This window comes from Nothobranchius furzeri, chromosome 9, assembly GCF_043380555.1.
Source record: "Nothobranchius furzeri strain GRZ-AD chromosome 9, NfurGRZ-RIMD1, whole genome shotgun sequence".
Lineage (NCBI taxonomy): Eukaryota > Metazoa > Chordata > Actinopteri > Cyprinodontiformes > Nothobranchiidae > Nothobranchius > Nothobranchius furzeri.
In genome coordinates, this window is record NC_091749.1 from 3,213,538 (window position 1) to 3,234,298 (window position 20,761).

General features: G+C 42.0%; 1 protein-coding gene across 6 annotated transcripts in view; it reads left to right on the forward strand.

Moving 5' to 3' along the window:
• Nucleotides 1-20,761, forward strand: part of znf536 (zinc finger protein 536) — a 271,438-nt gene that overhangs the window by 235,334 nt on the left and 15,343 nt on the right. The window contains exon 7 of one of the 6 annotated variants that reach the window (XM_070554607.1): nt 1-2,047. This exon is cut by the window's left edge and continues 744 nt beyond it. The exons of the other annotated variants lie outside the window; for them this stretch is intronic. The gene's annotated coding sequence lies outside the window, so the exon portion shown is untranslated. Of the gene's footprint in view, nt 2,048-20,761 lie in introns of those variants that run through there. 6 annotated transcript variants of the gene reach the window in all.

The window sequence follows — 20,761 nt, forward strand, 5'->3', positions numbered from 1 at the left end:
GTCCCGAGACCATCACACTGATTAATGAGGACAGATTCTGTTTCTTTCTAGAAACCTGTAGTATTAAGGGCACGTTTGGTTGGTAATGGTGGAGCTAATGTTTTTGTGAAGAAGATGGACGACTCAAACTGCCCTAAATGTACTCGTGATGCTACACGAGACCTTCAGCCCACTACACAATCTCACTTTGAACGGTCTCCTCTGTCCTGTTCTGTAACACAGACCAGTACAGCACCCGTAGGTGCTCGGCGTACACAGGGAGGATACATGGTGGCTGGAAAAAGTGAAGGTTTTAAAACATTCCAAATGAGGAAAACCTAAAAAAGATATGTTTACTGGCCGGCCTGTCACACGGTCGGGGTTCTCCCCGAGTTTCAGAGAGGAGAATTAAAACAAAAAGACTCAGAAACAACAAATCGGGACCCGTGCTTTCATTGAAATCCTTTCTGTCCATCTCTTGTGTCAACCTGGAGGACTCGAGTGTTGCAGGTGTTTGTAAAATACTGCCACTGATCATTGTTGCACAGTGTTACTGACTACTGAACATGGTTTGATGTATTTACTTTAAGATGAGAAAAAATAGCATAAAACTGGAAAAAAGACATTGTGTATAGCCTTAGATACCAGTCATCTGTTATTGCGACTACAAAGCTATGTAACTGTGCTAGACCGTAGGATGTAGGGTTGATCTTATTTTGTTTTTTTTATATGTCCTGTACATTAAAGCCTTGTCCATTTACTGATCAGAAAAGAGAAAAAAGGAGAAAAAAGAGGAAAAAGATGACAATCGTCTCCTGTGCTGCAAACATACCTGCCCCGTATATACACATCCATTATGCATAGAGGGACTTTCTGGTTTCTTTTCTTTGTTTTGATCCTCAGAAGTATTTTGCACTGTGATAGTATTATAATTCCAACCTATACAGTACAGACTAGCTAACTAAAACGAAGGCGTGTGTTTGTGTGTCCCTTGGCATTGTGAAATGTTTTTACGTCATTTTTTTGTGAACCCAGAGAAAAAAGAGAAACGTCTAATGCGGTGTGTACAGTCCCAGCATATTCCTCTTCCGTTGATCAGCCTATAGTCTGTATGTGGCTTCAACAGACGGACCCTCGGGTTTCTTTTGTACGCTAATCTGTTTCGGACCAACAGCATAGGCCTGTTACTGCTTTCACCTGGGGGGGGGGGGGGTCCTTCAGATTTCAGCGTGAGAAGGTCCAGCCACGGTTAAACCACCAGTCTTTTGTTTGAACTACATTAGAATGATTTATATAGACTGCAAAGAAGCTTTTTTCAGTTTTACAGCCAAAAGATGGGGACTCAAAATGAAAACAACACAGGTGAAGCAATTAAAAATAGAGTGACGTTACGTTTTAGGGTTTGGAAACGGGGTCAAAGTAAAGCAGTCAGGTGTATTCTTCTGAAGGCACTGAGCAACAGCTTTGACCTCTGACCTTATCTCTGTTTTGTGTATAAAGAGAAGAGGGTGAGGCTCTGTCCTTCCTGAACCAGCTATACCGATCATTCCACTCCACATATGATGTACAAAACCTGTCTTGTGAGCTAAACACTCTACGTTTTGCTGTTTCCTCATGGCAGATGCTTTGTTTTGTAACTACTGAACTGTACTTATAATAAAAATAAAATGTATTCAAACTAACAAGAGAACTGTTGAATCTCACACTTGTTGCAACTTTAAAGAGCAAGTCACCCCCTACCAGAGTATTACTCCGCTCCCACTTCCTGTTTGAAAAATGCAACAAATGCTGTTGCCTAGCAGACCGAGAGGGCGGAGCCGCTGACAAATACACACACACACACACACACAGGCTCACAATGACATTGTGACATCATATGGTACCAGCTAACGTTCTAGGGTACCTCTCAGCCAGCGAATGCAGTGCAGAGTTTTTACCTGACGACGGCACAACACTGACAGTTTTAGGCAGAATATTTAAGTTTGAACTAAAATGCACTAAAGTGCAAAACTGTTGACGACACGTGTCTGCAGCACGATTAGACACGCATTTATGTAGTTTACCAGAAAAAAAGTTGATTTGGGGGTGACTTGCTCTTTAAGTAGAAGAAGCATCTTATAATTCAGCAGCTTGTCACAAACATGGAGAACAAGCGGTTGCTCGGCGCAGCCTGAGTAGCTAAATGATCTAGAGTCATTCATAAACAGCTGAACTCATTCTGTAGTGACAGAGTCAGACCAGCGAAGCAGCCTCTCAGGCTTGCTGCTCAGCCTTCTGCCTGAAGGAAGGAGGGCGACGGATTGCTGGGCTGGATGGGTCAGGTGTGTCAAACTCTAACCTTCATCATGAAACAGCACCACTGGTGAACGCTAAATCTGATGGATAAAGAGTACTGATGCACAATATGTTAAAAATGTAGAATTATCACATTACCAACACAAAGGACTGCTTGAATATCCTTGTCTATTATGTTATAAGTGAGAAGCATGTGGGGACATGCTGGACCTGTCTTCAGTCCATCAACGGCAGAGACCAACACACATGGGGAGAACATGCTAACCGCACACAGAAAGGCTGAAGCTGACCTTCCAGCTGCGAGGCAGCAGTGCTACTGAGTAATCTATACTCCATAATAACATGGGGGGCCGGTCTCCTTCTGCCCACCACGCCTCTTGTCTTTACCACAGTTGTTCTTGGGCCGAACACCCAATCAGACGCTCCTCTGCTTCCCTCCTGCAGGTTGTAAGGGATTAAATCCACAGCCACGTAGTTTGTAATCAGATTACTGGGATTTTTTCAGACATAAACCTGTGCCACAAGTACCAGGGTCTGTCCTCTGTCTTTATCCACAACTCTTTCCATCCAAGACTACTTGACACCAACTAACAGCAGCTAGAATTATTCTGTCTGAACTGAGACTGCAAAGCTGCAGAGTCACACGCGAGACATGGTTCCCACTCCGGGGACCGCGTGGAAGATTTCTGGAACTAATCATTGGATGTATCTAGTGATGGAACAAGTGTTCTGATCCTAAATAATTCTGTGATCTTCTGTGTAGAAGATGGGTATCTAGCAGGCCCAGGCACAGTTCATGTAAAGAGTAACGAATCTTCTGCCAGAACCGGAAGCCTGCGATGCTGGAGGAAACAAGAGCGCGCTAAACACCAGTCGCCATTTCTAGCTCCAAACGTCTGTAATTGTTCGTGACTTCAAATGTTTTTTCCTTTTGGTAGTTTGTCCCAAAGTGGTAGCAGCCGGCTGTTTCTCCTTCTCTGATACGGTGGGATGCAAAGGTTTGGGCAAGCTTCATGATTTTCCTTTACAGATAGTTAGTCGTTAAGATAAAAACACCAGTTAAATATATCATATAGGACACACACACAGTGGTATTTGAGAAGTGAAACAAAGTTTATAGGATTTACAGAAAGTGTTCAATAATTGTTTAAACTAAATTAGGCAGGAGGAGAAATGTGGACACCACAAAAAAGAAATGAGCTCAATATTTAGTAGATCCTCCTTTAGCAGAAGTAACAGCCTCTAAAAGCTTCCTAAAGCTTCCAGTCAGAGTCTGGATTCTGGCTGAAGGTGCTTTGGACCATTCTCTACTTCATTCAGGTCTGATGCTTCTGAGCCTGGACAGCTCTCTCTAACTCACACCACAGATTTTCAACAATATTCAGCTCTGGGACTGAGATAGCCACTCCAGAACGTTCTACGTGTTCCTCTGCATGAACGCCTCAGTAGATTCTGAGCAGTGTTTAGAGTCATTCACTTGTTGAAAGATCCAGCCCCGGTGCAGCTTCAGCTTTGTCGCTGATTCCTGGACGTTGGTCTCCAGAATCTGCTGATATTGAGTGAAATCCATGTCCCTCAACTTTAACAAGATTCTCAGTCCCTGCACTGGCCACACAGCCCACAGCATGATGCAGCCACCACCATGTTTTACTGTAGGTAGCAGGTGTTTTTCTTGGAATGCTGTGTTCTTGTCACGCCCAAAAAACTCAGTTTTAGTTTCATCAGCAGATTATTCCAGAATGAAGCTGGCTTAGATGCGCTTTAGCAAACCTCTAGCAGCTCTGTTTGTGCTGTGGGTGGAGAAAAGGCTTCCTCTGCATCACTCTCACATGCAGCATCTCCTTGTGTACAGTGTACCGAATTGTTGAGCGATGCACAAGATGATGTAGTAGGTCTTTGGTGCTGGCCTGTGGGTTGACTCTGACTGTGCTCGCCATTCTTCACTTCTGTTTATCTGAGATTTTTCCTGGTCTGCCACTTGGAGCCTTAACTTGAACTGTGTTTGTGGTCTTCCATTTCCTCATGATGTTCCTAACGGTGGAAACAGACAGCTGGAATCTCTGAGACAGCTTTCTGGATCTTTCCTCTAAACCATGTGAGAGTTGTTCTGAGACCCCATGTTGCTGCTCTTCAGAGAATATTCAAAGAGGAGAGAAACTTACAATTGGCCCCCTTAAATACTCTTTCTCATCACTGGATTCACCCGTGTATGGAGGTCAAGGGTCACTGAGCTTACCAAAACAAGTCTGATTTCCAACAATTAGTTCTAAAAGTTTAGGAGTCAGTTCAATGACAACAGCTCCCACATTTATGCACAGACACAACTGCACATGTGCACATTGGCAAGTTCACACACTCACACATGTATGTGTGTGTGTGTTTTAAACAGAGGTGTGACCAAGTCACTGCTTTGCAAGTCACAAGTAAGTCACAATTCTTTCCAGTCAAGTCTCGAGTCAAGTCCAAGTCAAAGACAATCAAGTCCAAGTCAAGTCCAAAGTCAGTGATGTGGAAGTCCAAGTCAAGTCCTTAACTTTGAATTTTCGAGTCATAATCAAGTCATCTGTCCAACTTCAATACGATGATAATGATAATAAATAAATTGCAGAAATAAAACTTCATTTATTTGCTCAAACAGCAGAACGTTCAGCTGAAACTGATCAGAAACAGAGTGCTGCTGCATTCAGCAGAGCAAGAGCAACCCCAGAATGAAAAACGATGTTTGATTTTTGTCCATGTCGGGCCACGTTTGTGCTAAAATATCAAATATGCTCAAGTCATCATCAAGTCAACAGATGAAAGTCGATTCAAGTCGCAAGTCATTGGCGTTCAAGTCCGAGTCAAGTCGTAAGTGTTTATAAATGTTATCAAGTCAAGTCAGAAGTCATTAATAAAATGACTAGAGTCTGACTAGAGTCCAAGTCATGTGACTCGAGTCCAAGTCGTGTCACTGGAGTCCACACCTCTGGTGCTAAATGAGCAATATAAAATAGCAACGGCGAGTAAACATGATATTAAAAATATGGTGTCACTCAACTGTTGTTCAGCTCTTAAATGTTGATCTTTCATTTTAAGAAACATTTCAATAACTCCTCAGTTAAAGTCCAATAATCCCAAAAGTTTAATCCAGAGACCCCCAACCGATGGAGTCTATCCAGTCGAGACACCCCCCATCAGCCGGTGATCCCCTTACCTCTCCTCCAGCCCCGCTCCGGCCGCTTCAGCTTCTTCTCCCTGTTTACGCTGCCAACGTTGCCCTTTGATAGTTTATCGTCTAATTTTCTGCCAGTGGAAAAGTTCTCTTCATTATTTCTGTTGCCTCTTGTTAACTAACCAGCATAGCCAACATGGCTGCCGTCCCACAGAACAGAAACAGAAGTTCACATATGTTTTTCTCGTCTATTGATTGGATGATCTGAGCTCGGGGCCGGAGTCTCCGGGCCCCACGGCTTACCAATGAGAATGATTTGAGCATGCATGCTATGATTTCAGATCTTCTACATTTAAACGGACGCTGAAGAGCTGACACAAGGCCCCTTCTCGGGTTCCCAGGATGGTTTATTCCCCTGAGCTTGTCAGTATCCTGATAACAACTTAGATAGATACACAAAAGTTTTTAGGACAATTTTCTGGTGCCAGAATGGGGTTTTATACAATATTGATGTATTATTACCCTAAAACCAACCATTCTGTTTCACAAGCATAGAGCTCCACAGCTCCATCTCTGGGGCCTGGCCCCACTGACGTCATCTCTACGGAAATGGTACATTTGGTATGTTGAAAGTTTTTTATGTGAAGCTGCCACTTTGGCAGCCTCCCATACTGTCCGGTGTCTGTCTCCTTCATGTTTGGATAATTGTATAACTGAAGACCTAGAATCCTACTGACAGACACTTATTAAGATATCACACAGGATCTAACGTTTGAAACAAACCAATTATTGCTGCTACTCTGATTCCATTGTCGTACCAGCTGTGTAAGGTTCACTATTTGATCTCGACAGACTATATTGTTGGAAAGATTGGCCAAATATCCCAACATTCACCTCTTAAACCCGGTTCATACAGCACAGCATGGAGACTTTCAACACCCCCACGATTACTGTAAGAGCTCTAAGGTAACTCTACCTTTTCTGGTGCGTTATGAGCGATCTGCCCTGCTTGGAAGAATGTCGGGATCACTCCGATACTTAAAGTGGGCTGTCAGACGTTGGGTTGTCTTTGAGTATTTGAGCTCAAACATTCATTTGATGCCTAAACCTAAAAGAACCATTGCTGTTTTTAGCATGTTAGCTTACAGTTTACGTACAACAGTTCAGCTCCCTAGCTTCAAACTTATACAAAAACTCAGCTTACTGGAAACCTTAAATCAGTGGTTCCCAAACTTATTTAGCCGCGCACCCCCTTCTATGTCCCGACCATGTTGACGCACCCCCCAGCCCCACATCAGGGCATGGATATATATATATATATATATATATATATATATATATATATATATATATATATATATATATATATATATATATATCAGACGTCACGCTAAACCAGGGGTCGGCAACCTGTTCCCATCAAAGAGCCATTATTATCCGTTTCCCACAGTAAAGAAAACACCGCAGCAGCCGCGGCGTTGTGGGCGGGGCCTACCCTCAGACAGCAGAGCGCTGCTCACAACAGGTGACAGCAGCCGGTACCGGTCGCTCGTGTACGTCAAAGTTATCTTTCATAAGATGATAATCAATAAAATGATTTATATAAAATGGTTGTAGGTGGGGAAGGTCAGAAAAGGATCCGATCATTTTGTTTTCCCTCATTTACAGCGACGGAGATAACGGAGCAGTGTGCCTGGCTCTGGTGTTAATCAAGTTTAATTATATCTATTTTCACAATAAAACAGAACAGTTAAAAGCAGGGCTTGTGTTGACCGGACAGTTCCCATATTTGATAGTTTATTTTGACGGAGAAAGAATAGAAAGAATTACCTTGACGCATGCAGACGAACTGACACTTTTCGTTTTGCAAATCGCAGGTGTAGCTAAATCACTCAAGAAAAGATTTCCTTCTGAACATCTGAGCTGGACACCGCAGATGTGGAGAGGGGCTTGGAGCGCGTTACAGAACCAGAGCGCATGCGGGAAGATTCTTTCCACTGAAGCAAGTTTTTCAAACCCGGTCTCTCAGAGAGACTTGTCACTTAGAAAATGTTCCCTGATGATGAAACTTTGGCTGAATTGTTCCTGTCTCCAATGTGGCGTCTGAGGAGAATCCGAGAATCTCACATCCTCGTCAGCTCATAAAGCGCCTATGATTACGCACAAGCATGACGCGTCAACCCAGTCACACACTAGACCGGGTTGGACCTGTTCAGGTTTACTCAGACAATCTTTACATTTAGAATTAGCTTACAGATGTAAAATTAATTCAGTAAAATATAAAGCTTTTTATTTAAATATCCATTCATTATTTTACAAGCACAGAGAGCCGCATCAGATGGATGGAAGAGCCGCGGATTGCCAACCCCTGAGCTAGGGCATGTGCGGAGGACACACACACACACACACACACACACACACACACACACACACAAGCAAAATATACTTATTTTCAATTACATTTATTGGGCCCACTTACATTTTCTTAGGCCCACCCACAAATGAGTTTCTGGCAACTCTAATGGTGACTTTTGACCAGTGGCGGGCGGTGCGTTCCACCCCTGGGCCTTCAGTGATTTGCTATTCAGTCCAATCTAATTTAATACACCTTAAAATACCATCAATAGGACATCACAGCTGGAGAAACCTCACACACACACACACACACACACACACACACACACACACACACACACACACACACACACACACACACACACACACACACACACACACACACACACACACACACACACACACACACACACACCAGTGGCTGGTCAAGACACATAATTTCCAGAGTCTTTAAAATCAAACTCGCATTCCCAGTTGAGAGTAGGAAGCTGACCACGGATACCGTCAAATCTCAGAAATGAAAGACGGGTTTAAGAGATGAGACAATAAAATAAATAAGTAAAGCAAACACATTATTTGCATTTGTTTTGGAGAAAATTGTACCGCGAAACAGTTGAACATGTTGGCGCAGCTGCACACACCACGTCATTCACAATATAAATTGCATAGAAACAGAACACAGAATAATTTCATTTTGCTGTTTTATTTCGTTACCATTTATTGATTATTAACAAAATTAAATGACAAAACATTAAAAAAATACTAATAAAATGTTTCCACTCACCAACATAAATGTCCAGCATGGATCTCCTCCTCTCTTGCTCATTAGAAAATAAAATCCATCCTTCTTTCTTTCCTCAGGAAAACCTCAGTGGCTCTGTACAGTTTAACTGTGCACTTCAGGTCCATGAGTAGGTCCTTTTTTATGGACATGGAGGCTGAAAGCCGTGTCTGCCCGGTCGTGTTTCTGGCGTACGTTTTAACGCGCTTTAATGCTACCAAATCCATCTGATGCGAGCAACAGGCATTCCCAGCAGAATCACCTGCAGCGGTTCTCTGAAGCTGTTAGCCATGGGTACCGTTCATAGTTGCTTGCCTGAAAATGACGAACAAATCCTTTCCCCTGCTGGGACAAGCCAGCTAGCGTTGGAGTCGGACGACCTGTTCTCACAAGATCCATTTTTTCTTGAAAGGTCCGTCTTGAAAGTGGTGTGGCAAGTAAATCTGCAACCAAGTCCGTCTCTTCTCCTCTTTCAGCCATCATGTGTTCAAAACTACACCGATAGCTGCCTATAGATACAAATCTCTGTGTTTAGTTTTGATATTTTGCTTCGTGCCGCTAGAAAAGTTCTAACTACTGCTCATCCAATCACAGGATGCGTTCATGTCAACTTTTACGTGAGGCCAGCTAGCTGGCCCGGGCCAAGCTGACTCGTGAGCTGATTGGCTATCGCAACTGGCTCGTCTCTGTTCACTTACAGTGGACAGTGGGCTTCTCGATTGATTCTGAAGGCCTAGAGCAGACTTAATCTGCCTGAAAACACAAGCTAGCTTAAATCTGATTGGATAACACCCAGCCTTGGTATTTTAACACTGGAAGCAGTGCGGCCAAGTGGGTATAATAGGATATAAAGAAAATAGACCAGTAAACATTTTTTTTATTTAAAAATAATTACCAAAGGAAAAAAAATACATTTACGCTTTTGAGTATGTTTAGGCCAGCAGAGAAGGCTTTGCTGGCCCTGACTGCCCACCACTGCTTTTGACCGACTTCTCTGAGCTCCGCAACCATTACACTTTTCACCTCGCGCACCCCCTAGTGGCAGCTCGCGCGCACCACACTTTGGGAATCCCTGCCTTAAATCAAACAATCTGCAGTTTTGGTTGGCTTAATGCTATCCTCTTTCAACTTAATGTTTAAAATACAACTTCTTTTCCACTTATATTGATTTTTGCTGTCTCCTTTCAACAAGTGTGTAGAATTCATATTAATGTTTTGGTCTCTTTACGTTTGAACCTCATGGAGCCCCAGAAATGGTTTGCTTGAAAGGACACACAGCCTGTTTTTCCTGTCTTGTCCACTTGATGGCGCCGTAGGGCAAATGAAGCATCATGTAGCTTTGGCTCACGAGTGGACCATTTGGAAGGAAAGCTTCAGTGGTGGATGAAGCTTCGTCTGGTCATCACAGCCTAACAGAAATAAATCACACTGTTAGAACACTGACTCAGGCATCTTCAACACATGCTTAGCTGGTGTCCCTTAAAACCCTGGATCCAGAGTGAACCCGGTCACGTGCACCTTGGGGCAACATTTCTGAATGACAGATTAAATGAAAAAACTTAGACTGAAGAATAGGGTCAATATAAAAATATGCAGAATAAAATAATCTGATGAAAGATTGAAAGAAAAATCTATTTATCTATTTAAATCAGTTGCAAAGTCCAGAACTGATGATCACACTTTCAGTTCATAAACAAGGCTAAAAAGATTCATGAAACATAACGACGGCGCTTCAGGTCAGGGAAGAAGTTAGTGTCAGTTTGGGTAACTATGACAGCAGATCTCCCGTCCATAAAAACGTTATTGAAGCACCATTTGTCACCTCACACGGCCAGCTGCTTCTGCTGACTCTGCTTTTCAGAAGGAAGGCATGTGTGTTGCTTTCGCTGCCCACCTCTGCTGCTCCAAACCTCAGCTGCTCCGGTAATCCGCACTAGTGTTAACCTAAAGGTCGTGACCCCGAATGCTGCTGGGCCGCTGTGAGGCTCCGCGGGTCAGAGCCTGACCAGCTTTTAAATGGATCACCTGCAAGGCTCCAGATGTGTGTGTGTGTGTGTGTGTGTGTGTGTGTGTGTGTGTGTGTGCGCGCGCACACTCTGAATCTGTTCCCAATAAAGCTCACATCTGTGGGAAATAAATGTGTTTTATAACACCACACACACACACACACACACACACACACACAAATACACTCTGTGTGTGTGTGTGTGTGTGTGTGTGTGTGTGTGTGTGTGTGTGTGTGTGTGTGTGTGTGTGTGTGTGTGTGTGTGTGTGTGTGTGTGTGTGTGTGTGTGTAGCAGAGTCTTTCGGTAAGATATTACCCTTCATTTGACGTCCTTTCCTGTCGTTCATATCTCGTCATTTCAGTCTCCGTTTCGACTCATTTTGCTGCCTGGACCTCGTGCACGTGCATGCTGGTGCATCGTATCATCATCTAACATGTCGCTGCTCGGTTGTGCTAGCGTTTGGCTGGCCACTGAGCAGATGGTGACCTGCAGATGAACCCGTCTTCCAGCTTTCCGCCTCTAATTTCCTCCTCCTAGTTTTACATTAGCAGAACATGAGTAGGTGCAGTTATCGGTTTTGACCATCAGAGGGCGCTGTAGGATAGGTGAAGTTGCAGAACTGCAGCTGCCTGTGGGCTCAGGATCAGGAGGAGCGCTGGAGAAACACTAAACCTGCTCCAGAAGTTACAGGAATGTCCCAAAGGTTCATTTTCCTTTTTGCTTTTAAATAAAAAAAACAAACTATCAATGAATGACAAAAAACAAAAATAAACCTGTAAATGATAAAATAAATAAACGAATCCTGAGACACAGGTTTCTATCCGGCATATGTGTTTTATTAAACTGTGTGTTTTCAGAGGCAAAAACAACATTAAAAACAAAATAAAAACAATAACACTACAAACACACAGACCTACACACAGATGTATGAACAGAAAATGGATAAATAAACATTTTAATTATTTTAACATTAAATACTGGCTAATGGCAAAAGAAAAGAGTATTATAGAGAAGAATGATGATGAAAAAGCATATACAATAATGAAATAAATAAATAAATAAATATGGTTTAAAATGAAGCAATATAAATTATATAAGATCCAACATGCTTAAATTTGTTTAACAAACCCATTGATATTAAAATTCATAAGATTTGGGGAATTCATTAGAGGATTTATTGTTGTTTATTTTCATCATGATCTCCCTACTTTTTAAATATGTCCCACTCCTGGCTCTAATGTGGTTTATGCCAAAGCATTATGTCTAAATGTAAACAAATTACTGATCACACACACACACACACACACACACACACACACACACACACACACACACACACACACATACACACACACACACACACACACACACACACACACACACACACACACACACACACACACACACACACACACACACACACACACGTTTACGGGGCGGTGGCCATACTGGTTCAGAAGCTTTGCATGTGTGTTCTTTGTTTGTTTATCTTCTGGATGGATGCAGTTATTCTCCTGCTAGGAGCCATCATGGGTTAGGCTCTGAAGGTTGAAGGGTTTCAGTGTCACTATGGATGGACAATCTAATGAGACAAAATGTCTGTTTTGATGTTAAACTCAGTTCTAAATACCATCAAAGTTAAAAACACTCCAGTTCGGTTATCCAAGGTCCAACTTCTGCTTAAACTCTAAGTAATGGTTTAAAGGTAAAAGGAGGCGGAGCTTTCTTCCATTTGTTTGCTCATTTTTGTCCAGAGTCACAGCAAACTATGACCCGTCAGTTTACAGGTTGTGATTTGGAATTTGCATGATTTAAATATTTTTGTGGGGTGAAACACACAAAACCAACGACAGGATGCTCACACACTCCGGTACATGAAAGGTCAAACAACCACTGCTAGCTTGAGTATTTGTGTGCCTCAGAATGTAAGATCAGCATTTCTTGGTCTTTTAAAAGAAGTAATTTAAAGTGTGATCAATAAAAATAACTGTGGTTAAAGTCTGGAATTAAAGCAGAACATAGTTTACTAATAAATGTTAATGTGTCTGCTTGTCCCCTCGTTCTCACGCAACTTCTGTTTACTGCTGAGCATCTGTGCTTGTGTATGAGGGGTGTTTCTGTAGCTGTGCAGGTCAGTGTGTGTGTGTGTGTGTGTGTGTGTGTGTGTGTGTGTGTGTGTGTGCGAGCGCATGCTGCAGCCCCTCTTCCTCTCTCCTCAGCTCTTATGAATCGATGATCATGTGGTGTAAGGGAGATGGATAGCCCCCAGCTCCATCTTGTCTCCTCTAATTGTAAAATATTAGTTACATTAGACTCTGGCCTGTGATTAATGGAACTTATTTGAAAGGTGGACTCTCTCTCGCGATGCACACACTCTCTTCCCCCACTTCTGGTTTACCGGCAGTCTCCAAAGTCTCGTCCTGAAAGGACTGAGTGATTTCACTTACAGCGGACAAATAGGCTTCCCTCCTTAGGAGAAGGGAAGACAAAAACGACAGGAAGTAGAGAGGAAGAGAGAGATGATGGGGGGGGGGGGGGTGATATAAAAGGGGAGAGCTTATGAAAGGGGGAAGCAGAGGCTATCAGGGGAGCTTTAGAGAAGTGGTGGTACTGGTTTGGTTGCAGAGGGATTTAAACCTCTCACGGGATAATACTGTATGCAGGATCTGAGCTGGAAAATACTAAACATGATCAAGTTTTAAACTTGTTTGCAAGCTGATCACCGTGAAGAAGAGGTGTTTGGGCTTACTGATACCAATAAACAAAACTTGGTAAGGAAACTGAAAAACAAGCCACTGAGTAACTTTTAAATGTTGTTTTAACCTGTTTCACCCAGTTATTCAGTCGTCTGCAAGAATGATGCAGCTTTAAAGCGACACAATCAGTTATAAAAATAAAAGTTAGACTTCACACAAACATAAGCAACAATAGGTGTTTCCTTCTTATTAAAAACTCAGCATCTTAACACGTGTGAGGAAAATTTAAAAAGTAATTTATTAATGTCCAGTTTTTAACTATTATATTTTTATCTTTTCTTCATGCAAGAGTTCAGCTAGACTGATGTTTTTGGTTCTGTTTGTTAGTTTTTCAAAATTTCCTGACTACCTTGAATCCTACTTATGGGAGGCAGTGACGGAAGAAACCACAGGTTTACCTGTTAAAGGAACACTTTGCAGTTTTGGTTTTTATTCACTGTCGTAAAACTGAAACAGAAACTCTCCTCCTTGCTGTGCGTTTGTCTTTTTTACACCTTAATCCAGCAGCTGAAATGTCTCCTCTACCTTCATTAGTTTCTACAGGAGCAGTTCATCACTAAATCAAACAAATCAGCTGTGTTCATGATCTAAAACAAAGAGAAATCACGTGCTGGATGCAGACCGCACAGTTAGCATGTTGGCTAGCCACTTTACTACTGGCTAACCAAATTCCTGGTTAATAATAGGACCAAGGAAACCCAAATTTGGATTCAGAGCCCTGATACAGGCTTGTTAATCTGTAAGCTACAACAAGCGGCAAGACCGCGGCCGGGAGCACCAGCTGGCTGGCTAAGGGGGTGCGCGTGAGGATTCGATGGTGTGTGAGGACACAAGGATCTCATACCGAGGTGAAAAAGCAATGACCAAGCATTTGCCCCGTAAGAAGAAAGCTTATGTGGGTCTTACGTCTACTTCACATTGGAGGCATCAGTGGCATGGAATGGCAGCAGAACGCCCCCGGCACCTTAGGGAAACACAAAGCAGTTACCTCATTGACTGCCATTGACGACTAAAGTCGTAATTTAAAATCCAACCGTTCAATGCCAATGACGACTAAAGCTGTCATTGGCATATTTTACTGTGTGGGCGTCGGACGAGCCCCCGCACCGTGAGAACAAACATCTCAGCTCTAAAGCTGATCTTCATCCACATACGTCACACGTCACATGATCAGGAAGCAGAACATCCATGTGTTAGGAGATCGTTTTGGGCCGCTGCTGAAAAAAACATGAGGCGCGAACCGGAAAACCTTCTGCCAATCACAATTCAACAACGGATTATGAAAGAACGGATAACGCTTGAAACCCGCGGATTCTTCCTGATGTAAGAGGTGAGTCTCCGCTTTGTTTTGGTTGTTTTGGCGTTGACATCATCCTAGCTAGCGCGCAACGTTCTGTCACTCTTAAAAAAACGGTGAGAAACGCTGGCAGCAAAGGGCTTTACCAATCAGGAAACGGTTGGCAGCGAATGAGTTAACAATGTTGGGAATGTTACTAAAAAGTATTTTATTTATTAATGCCTAACAATGCATTAAGTAATGTTAGCAAAGGAACCCTTATTGTAAAGTGTTCCCATCTCACCCTCTGTGGGTGGTCTCATCCTTCCAAGCTCAGGTCCTCTTCACCTTTTGTGCTAAAATATCAAATATGCTCAAGTCACCATCAAGTCAACAGATGCATGTCGATTCAAGTCGCAAGTCATAGGCGTTCAGTCCAAGTCAAGTCGTAAGTCTTTATAGATTTTCTCAAGTCATGTCAAAAGTCATTAAAATAATGACTCGAGTCCAAAACATGTGACTCAAGTCCACACCTCTGTTGTCAAGTATTAATATTACAGTATATTAACTGACCAATACTATTTTAATTGTCTGGTACATGATAGTAATCCCTACAATATTGTGATGTCAGCAAGTGAGTTTAAGCTAACATCATTAACTCACAAGACACCTGCTGATCCCCTGCTGCATCTCCTCAAGTCACAGCACAATCTCTCTGCTTTGGCCGATGGGTTCTCCCTCTGGTTTGTCTCTGCTCTCTGGGGCATGCAGCAAACTCAGAACTTTATGGTTTTGGTCCATCATAGGTGTAATTATTCAATTCAATTCAAGTTTATTTATAAAGCGCCAAATCACGACAAGAGTCGTCTCAAGGCACTTCACAGAATAAACATTCCAATTCAGGTCAGTTCATTAAGCCAATCAGTAAAATGTTTCCTATATAAGAAACCCAGCAGGTTGCATCAAATTTACAGCAATCCTCATACTAAGCAAGCATGCAGCGACAGTGGAGAGGAAAACTCCCTTTTAACAGGAAGAAACCTCCATAGGATCCTGGCTCAGTATAAGCAGCCATCCACCACGACTCACTGGGGATGGAGAAGACAGAGCAGACACACACACACACACACACACACACACACACACACACACACACGCACGCACGCACGCACGCACACACACACACACACACACACACACCAAGCAATATTTCTATAGTTACATTGTGATTGCTTAGTAAATATTCTTTTTGGTGAGAGACAAACTTTATTGTATTTATTCAAGTGGATCTATAATTAAACGGGTAAACTAGTAGTAGCACATTCAATGTCAAAGAGAGTAAAAAGTTATTATCAGGAGAGGGAGAATGTTTAAGTGGTTAGCAGCAGTGTGCTAGACGATGGCCCCCTCCATGAGGCCACCACAGCTCAGCAGAACATCATTGTAGCTTCTTCTGGGGAGAAAACACTTAGAGAGAAAATAAAGTTAACAGCTGAAATTGCAGAAAATAGAAAATAGTACAGTTAAAGAGCAGACTGTAGAAGAAAGCAGTAGTGTGAAAAGTGGTCAGTGTATCCTCCAGCAGTCTAAGCCTATAGCAGCATAACTGCAGAGATAACTCTGGATAATCTATCCTATTTAGATAGAGGCATGTTGGAGGCAGGGCAAGGGAGAGCCGTCTTTACCGACTGTACACTCCACCTCCCTCTACTCCCCCACTTGTCCAGATCTAGGCTAACATCAGATTTTAACCATAGGCCCTATCAAATAAAAATGTTTTAAGTGAGGAGCCTGATAACTAAAAGATCTGCCTCCCATCCTGATTTTAGATATTCTGGGAACCACCAGTAAACCTGCAGTCTGAGAGCGAAGTGCTCGGTTAGGAACGTATGGAACAATCAGATTACTGATGTATGATGGAGCTTGATTATTAAGAGCTTTATATGTGAGAAGAAGGATCTTAAAATCTATTCTGAATTCAACCGACAATGTAGAGAAGCTAAGACAGGAGAGATATGATCTCTTTTTAATTCTCATCAGAACTCTAGCTGTTGCATTTTGGACAAGCTGAAGACTTTTAACTACATTCTGTGGACTTCCTGAGAGTAATGAATTACAGTAATCCAGTCTTGATGTAATAAATGCATGAACTAGTTTATCAGCATCACTCCTGGAAATGTGGGATTTGAGTGACATGTCCTGGTCAAAGATAACACCAAGGTTCTTGGAGACTAATTTAATGCCGTTCAGGTCAGGTGATTGACTAAGCAGTTTCCTTTTCTGGATTTCTGGTCCAAAGATAATAATGCATTGAACTTATATAGCGCTTTTCAAGACCCCCAAAGACGCTTTCACACACTCTCACATTCACACACTGCTAGTGATGGTAAGCTACTTGTAGCCACAGCCGCCCTGGGGAGGTCTGACAGAGGCGAGGCTGACATTTGGCGCCGTCGGCCCCTCTGACCACCACTAACACAGTATATATGTATATATATATATATATATATATATATATATATACATATCCTACAAATTGTGAAACATTCCAAGTATTTATCATTAAGCTGGGCTGCAATCTGGAGCTGAAGATGATTGGCAGCAATGTCAGGGTGGACTGCTGAAGTTTGGCAAAAGAGTGCCAAAATTAACATTCAAAACTTACAAATTTATTTTTGAAACCTGCAAAGCAGCAAACATGTTGAAAACCAGTACTTTTGGCCAGATCTAGTTATTTTATGTTACATAATTAACTGATTGAATAATTAATCAAGGAAGCAAACTAAGCATGAGGATAAAAGCAAAATGAAGATGGAGACAGAAAGAAAGGAACTGCTATTTTGGGTTCTTATTAACAGGTCCTGCTGGTGCAGCAATTAATAATCTACTTCTGTGTTTAACATGGGACCAGGTCCCTGGTGGAGGCGTTTTAGTTGCCTTTGATGCTGAAAGAGCTGCTTCTCCCTGCTCCTCTCCCCCTAGTTCCTCTCCTCTCCTTAAGTGCCTCCCCTGGTGTTATTTGTGTGTTTATTTTCTCTAGTTAAGCTAGGAAACGGACCAAATGGTTATTCCCCAAACTTCAGGCCAATTTTCTATCAACAATCCAGTTCGCTTTGGGAAATACCTTCAATTCATCCGAGGAAATTGGTAAAAAACCCATTTCCCTTCAGGCTGTTTGAGGGTTTGAAGTGATGTAAATGTATTTATTTTAGTAGGTATTGTAGTCCATGAAGCTAATTCGTATCTAGCCTATTAATAAGTAAGTCTCAAAAAACATTCAGAACATTAGAGAGAGTTGTGAGACGAGGATGGGAAACAAAAAAAAAAAGATATCGGATCAGTGTGCTCAGATAAATGTTGGTATGCATTGTTAGAGTATCAACATCTCACTGTTCTGTAGTGCTGAGGTGAACACGGACGCTTAGTTAAACCACAGGATTTATATTTGACTACAGGAGTCATCCTGGATTTGTGAGTGTGTGCACGCATGGGTGCTTCAGTTCGGATGGACGGCATTTCCACCAGTAACAGATACCAGCTTCCTGCCCCTTTTCAGCAGCTGCTTCCAAGTGTACTCAGCTGCCCAAAATTATTCCAGGACCTCCAGCCACTCGCCTCGCAGCAGGTTCAGGTTCTGACAAAAAGCCAGATGAGTCCCCCCCCCCCCCCCCTCGCAGAAAAAATAGAACCTGATCATATCTTTAGCGGCGTGGCGTGCCGCTTCAGGGATGTGTCTGAAAATGGCCGTGTCGCGGCTGGTTTGTGACACTCCATAGACTGTATTGGATTATATTTGAAGCGGTGACGTTCCGTCGCCGATCCACGCCGCTGATGCTTCCAGTGTGCAGTAGGGGTTAGAAATGGCTGAATGCTGTATGACTTGCTATTTATATCTGAAAATGCCTAATTTAGGACTCAGTTTGCATACCATTTACTCACATTTGATCCCCGGTTTGAGAAGTACACCTTTACTCACAGATATTACTTACTCACACAGTGTTTGCAGTAACGGGGTCGTCCATTTTCATGTTCTGGCTATCATCGGTCTTGTCTCTAGGACCCAGACTCTCTTTGACATGTGCATGGTCTGGTTTAACAGGTTTATATATTATAGGACTCCCTCTGAAAAGACATTTTATTTCAAAGGACTTCCTCATTAAAGAGAAAATATTAACGAAATAACACTAATGAATTAGTTAATTGGAATAATGTGAGACATATAACCAGGAGGGTACTCTACGTTGAAAGTGTGGTTAACTGAAAAACACATTTTTATTATAAGTTTTTATTTGTTGTAATCAGTCACTCTGAGGTTTTCATGCAGGGTGAACATGAAAATAGTCTCCTATACCTATCTCCTGCATTAGTTTCTGATAGAAACACTAGGATTAGAAGGTCCAGACAGATCTACATCACAATGTCACTTATTATTCATGGACTCATTGGTTTAGTGTCTAGGAAACAGAAGCTAACCATTAGCATTAGCAACTCCAAAACATGGAAAATCTCTTCAAGGCTGTTTGTGGAGATAAAACATCCATGTCGCAGTGTTACCATGTCAGTGGTCAAGTCACGTTACTGTTATCCAATCCGAGGGATGGGTGCAACCCCCAGAGAACAACTTACAAAGCATTTAATTCTATTAGAGACTCCTATAAATGTACTGATTAAATAAGTCACCTACATTTTTTTAAATATAAATACACAAACCTGAAAACTAAAAGAATTCTACAAAATGTGGGTGAAATAAAGCATGGAAGTTCCATTAAAACAGTAATAATGAGCCTTTAACAGAAGCCAGACTAGAAATAATGTTGGCCTGACAGGTCTATTTAGGGACTGTGTGTGTGTGTGTGACAAAAGAATGGTAACAGACAGATGGATGCTACATAGGCAAAGAAACAGGCACAAAGAAGGCGTGAGAAATTAAATGTGCTAAACCATCTGCCCAATAAAGTGCATCAATACTTCAGCTCTCACATTACTCAGGAACTGCTGCAACACTTTCAGATGGCAGTACACACCGGCTGTAGAAGGCCAAATCATCTTCAGCAAGGCATTGGTTGGTTTTCATGCTGATGTTATTGGATGGCTTCAATGAGAATACGTTTGAGAAAAAAGAAGTGTTTGCTAAATGAACACATGATGTATGGTTGGTTAGCCACCAGCTGTCTGCCAGTATAGATGTGATAGTCCCATGGGGTCTTAGCCCTGGTTTTCTCCAGGTGACTGAAACCCAGATCAATACTTCCATTCATACCAAGGCTAAGGAAAACGATATCATCTGATAGAAGGTGTGACTGTAACAGTTTTCTGGTAGTCATGACTCCTCAAAGTATAGGAAATAGTATAGTATATATTCTTTAAGGTTTACACTTTATATATATATATATATATATATATATATATATATATATATATATATATATATATATATACACATCTCTGTGCAGTCCTTCATACACATCCTCACACCGGTAGCGTCGAAAAATGACGAAGGGTGACCAAGGTTTTTTTTCTGACGCATTGTGCCAGAGCATTGTTTTCCGACGTCCATGATAAAACATACATTTCATTGACATTTAACCTCTAACCTCTTGCTATTTAACCTTCTCCTCATCTCCATCCTGACCTCAACCCAGTTTCTCATTCTAAACTTCTCACTAACCGTGTTGGAGAGGGACGTTACCACGAGAAACAAAGTCTTGCAAGTGCAAGAGGATTACGGTTAGGGGTGGGGTGAGGGGAAGGTTAAATAGCAAGAAGATAAAGATCACAAATTGTTGAAATCTCCGTTTTATAGCAGCAGTCAGAAAATTATGCTCAGGCACAGCATGTCGGAAACAAACGCTTGGTCACCCATTGTCATTTTTTTACGCTTCGGGTGTGAGATTTTGTTGGTTCTTCAGACCAGCTCTTTCTAGCCATTGGTAGGATTTCTTGATATCAGCCACTTCAGTTTTCTGTTGGTGATACATTCCATGTAAGGGCTTGTCCTCCCATGATGGTATTTTCCAGTGTCTCATATACTCCTCAGTATATATATATATATATATATATATATATATATATATATATATATATATATATATATATATACCACAAATCCTCTAATACAGGCCCAGGCCTGTATTTGACTCAAGCTCATCAAGCTCCAGGTCT